Source organism: Bactrocera neohumeralis, unplaced genomic scaffold (genome assembly GCF_024586455.1).
Source record: "Bactrocera neohumeralis isolate Rockhampton unplaced genomic scaffold, APGP_CSIRO_Bneo_wtdbg2-racon-allhic-juicebox.fasta_v2 cluster09, whole genome shotgun sequence".
Lineage (NCBI taxonomy): Eukaryota > Metazoa > Arthropoda > Insecta > Diptera > Tephritidae > Bactrocera > Bactrocera neohumeralis.
This window is the reverse complement of record NW_026089622.1, coordinates 5,733,336-5,737,625: the sequence shown is the minus strand read 5'-3', so window position 1 is coordinate 5,737,625 and position 4,290 is coordinate 5,733,336. Positions and strand designations below refer to the sequence as shown.

The 4,290-nt window shown below is 35.5% G+C and overlaps 1 pseudogene; it reads right to left on the bottom strand.

The window, feature by feature from the left end:
* Window positions 1–381: 381 nt before the first annotated feature.
* LOC126764793 (small nucleolar RNA U3) lies at window positions 382–584 on the bottom strand (annotated as a pseudogene).
* Window positions 585–4,290: the final 3,706 nt, after the last annotated feature.

The window sequence follows — 4,290 nt, the reverse complement described above, 5'->3', positions numbered from 1 at the left end:
ACGCCTTTGCCAACAAGTCGTCTTTTCGCGACGATGACAAAAGCTAAAAATCATAAATTGCACAACTTTCTGTTGCTTCTCGCAAAAATCTGCATCGATATGTATTCACGATCATACGTATACATACATACATATTTACGCATGTTTGTAGGCGAAGCTGCTACAGCGGCAAGGGGTGACAATCGGCGGCCATTACTTTACTTATGCCATAGAAATTCTATTGCTACGAATATGGAAATGATAACGAAATAATGCAAATATGCATATTTCTAAAGGTCATTAATTTCTTTGAAGAAATGAATGATTCTGACAAGTATAGTCTTAACTTTTCAACGGCCAACGCAGAGCATTTCAACCAAAAGGAATTCATTCATTAAAATCACCACCCGGAAGTCGTTTTATCCGTTGTAAGCGAACGATTTTCGAAGAAACATCATTTCTAATATGCCACAAGACAAAATTAGAAATGAACTCCTTAAACCTCACGCTGTCAGATAAAACGATATATCTCGTCATCGTGGGTCGATTTCCAAAAAATGTAAATGAAGACTAACTACAGAAATAATCCTGTAAAGTATAGCCTTAATTTTTCAACGGCTAACGCAGGGTATTTCAATAAAAGGGCACATAAAATAGTTGAGAATTCGCAGAAATGAAAGACAAGGGAAAGAAAAAGGAGTATAACTTCAATAATGAACAAGCATACAAACATACATATGCGCAGCATCAGCAAGGAAAGAGGTAACAATCGGCGATCCATTGTATATTTCTTTCGTGCATAACAAACCCATAATTGGGACAACGCAATTCAAGTGTCAATGGTGGTGTTGGTGGTAAGCGCTTCAAAAGTGACGACGAGCACGTATGTTCGAATCCCAACAGAATTTATTTTTAATTGAATATGTCACCAACCAAAAATTTAAACATTGTTCTACAAAAACAAGAACAGCATAAGCATGGCAACATTGTGTTTTTGGTAGAAAAGCCAAACTGTGCCGCAAGAAACGAACAAGCGATCGCCGATTGTCACCGCTTCGCTTGCTGCTCGAACATCTTCGCAGACAAGGTTGCGTAGATTCATATTGAGCAAGGTTGCGTAGATTCATAGTGAGCAAGCTTGCGCAACCTGAATCTATCGCAACCTTTTCCGAACTCGTATAAGAAGTATAACTTCAAAAAAAACAAAAACCATATACTTATTTTGTTAAGCTCACTTATAGTTTTACTATGTTGTAAATGTTTAGATATAAAATATATTAAAAATAGTTCTGGAGTATTTTCTCAAAAAAGAGGCTATGTTGGGTTGACTAGGACAGCGTGGGATATAATTGTCCACATCGATTTATTTCAATACTCGGTTGAGAGACAGCAAATTTCAAATTCACTAAAATATTTGAAAGGCTCAACGATATTTGAAGAGGATTAAGTGAACTCAGTGATTTAGTAACTGCACAACAAATACTTAAGTATTGAACAAGTATTGACTAGGACAGTGTTACCCTTTATACGGTCATTATACTACTCCTGGTTTGATCTGCTGAATGAAGAATACTTATGATGTATTGAACAGACTGTTCTCAGATGGTCAGCTCTTGAACTTGATTCTCGATAATAGTGGTGGTTTTACTAACTTAGTGCATGAAAAGTTCCCACAGTACCTGAATGGCATCAAGGGTTTGAGCGAAGAAACTACAACCGGTGAACACAATTTATATAAAATCGTGAAGGAGAGACGTCTCGGTGTGCCAGCCATCAGCGTCAACGATTCGGCTCACCGATGTGATGATTGCTGGCAGAGTGTGCTGTCTTGCTGGTGATATGGGCAAGCGACTATGGAAGGCTATGAAGTAACTACCATGGAGGAAGCATAGAAAGAAGCCACCATCTTCGTAACAACAACTGGTTGCAAGGACATTATTACTGGCGCCCATTTTGAACACATGCACGACGATGCGATCGTTTGTAATATTGATTATTTCGATTGTGAAATAGACGTCGCCTGGTTGAATGTCAATGCCAAGGAGAAGAATAATGTCAAAGTAATGGTCATGTCTTTCAGAGATCAAGTGCTGGTACAAATCGGATTGTGGACAAAGGCTGACAAATACAACATAGATGTGCATATGTTGCCGAAAATACTCGATGAAGAGGTCGCCAGTCTACACTTGGAGAAACTGGGCATACGATCTGAAAAGTTCCGTGATTAAATTCGAAATACCTGTACTTAGCATCATATGGTGCACTACAGCATGAATACCACCAACCTAATTCTGTTAATTGCTGGTGGCGTAATCGTAACAATAATCCTACGACGTACCTGTAATGCAGCAAGGAACATATATCCGACAGGAGGATATATCTTGAGAAATTAGTTATTAGTAAATTAAAATTATATTACAAATTTAAAATGTAGATAATAAAAAAATATCTTGTATAAGAAAAATTATTACGAAATCGACCCTAATCGCTAACCTTATAAACAAAAATTTGATTAAAATGCCCAAGATTTATAAACACTTGAATTATTTTTTAAATGTAAACATTTCAACGTGGGCAGTATATTCAGATTTTTGAACAGATCTTAGCGGTTACAATTGTAAATAAGATATTTTTGTAAATCTGTACATAAACAGATATCATATTACAAATATTTATGCGCATTATCACGAGCACATACAAATACAGTCTTATTTCAAACATCACTGTAATAAATGTTCATTTCGGGTTTATTGATTAGAGACTGTAGTATTTAATGTATGCAATGTAAAGGATCGCAAATGATCCTAAAATAATAAAGAGATAAGAAGTAGTTTATATGCGGTTGGGAACACTTAGATAAGATATATGTACATACAGTCAGTATGTACAGTAAATAAGAATTCAGATATGCATAAATAAGGACAAGAAAATCTATAAATATAGGAGCTCTGGGCAACTTGAGTCGAGTACTATTTTATAAGTAAAACTAAACCGTCGCATTATTTAACAGCCTGGCATGAAGGCGTTTTATGGAAAATCAAAAATGTTTTACCTTACGATTTGCATAAAACTTTGCAGTCATATTTAAGAAACAGGAAATTTACAGTTAAAGTAGCAGACTTGATATCAGAAGAACGGACAAAAAGGGCTGGTGTACCTCAAGGTAGCGTGCTAGACCCAACTCTGTACATAAGAGCGTATTGGCGTATAAATATTAATGAGCAGAAATGCAAGCATGTTACATTCTCGCTAGAACCAGAAACGTGTCGGACAATTAAAATAAACAATGTTCTAGTACCCCAAGCGAATTAAGTAACTTATCTTGGGATTCAACTGAACGTGTCGAAAACATACAGCGAGTAAAATAACTTGCATGAAGTTAAGAGCATCAAATTTAAATTGACTTTTAAAAAAAGTTCTAAACTTAGCCTAGACAACAATGTTATACAATGCAATCATAAAACCGATTTGGATGTATGGCATTGAACTGTGGGGTACGACCTGTGTAGCCAACATTGATAAAATGTAAAGGTTCCAATCCAAAATCTTTAGAACAATCGCGGGTTCGCCATGAAACGTGTGTAATGAAAACATTCATAAAGATCTTGATATTCCTATGCTACAGAAGGAGTTGGGGCACAGCAAAATGAGATATATTTCTAAACTTCGCGAACATCCAAACCCATTCACTAACGCCTTGGTAAATTCGTTCAATTAAGCACGTCTAAAACGAAGTGATCTGCCAACCTACTAGAGAGCAACCTACTAGAGTTCTAACAAAAAAGCTCAACGACATTCTTGAACTTCTTTAGATTTAAATAAATTTAAGATTTGAATACTTCTTGTTAGTCTTTACCAAGCAGATCCAATAAATGGAGAAATATAGAAAAAAAACTATAACAAAATATTGACAAACATTATTTAATAACTCACTTCTTTTATACGTCATATCTTTACCAAAAACCGAGGATACTCCATATAACAATATTATCCGATCAACATTAAAAAGCAACAAACAAATCTTTCTTCCATTTAACAACCTCGTGATTTCACAAGAAAAGAAATTCGACATTAAAGAAAAGTGCTTGATCAAATTCTCATGGGAACAAAAGCAGAATGTGAATATCAAGTTCAGAATAACCCTATAATACAAGGTGTGTTCCAAAGTAATCAGGACTTTTGAAAAAATAAACAGAAAAAATGGTTTTTTTGGCAAAATCAATTTATCGTATTCAAAATAGTCTCCTTCTGCTTCAATACCGCTTTTTGCACGGTCCAAAAGCATGTCGAACGAGTGTTTTAGCTCGTTGG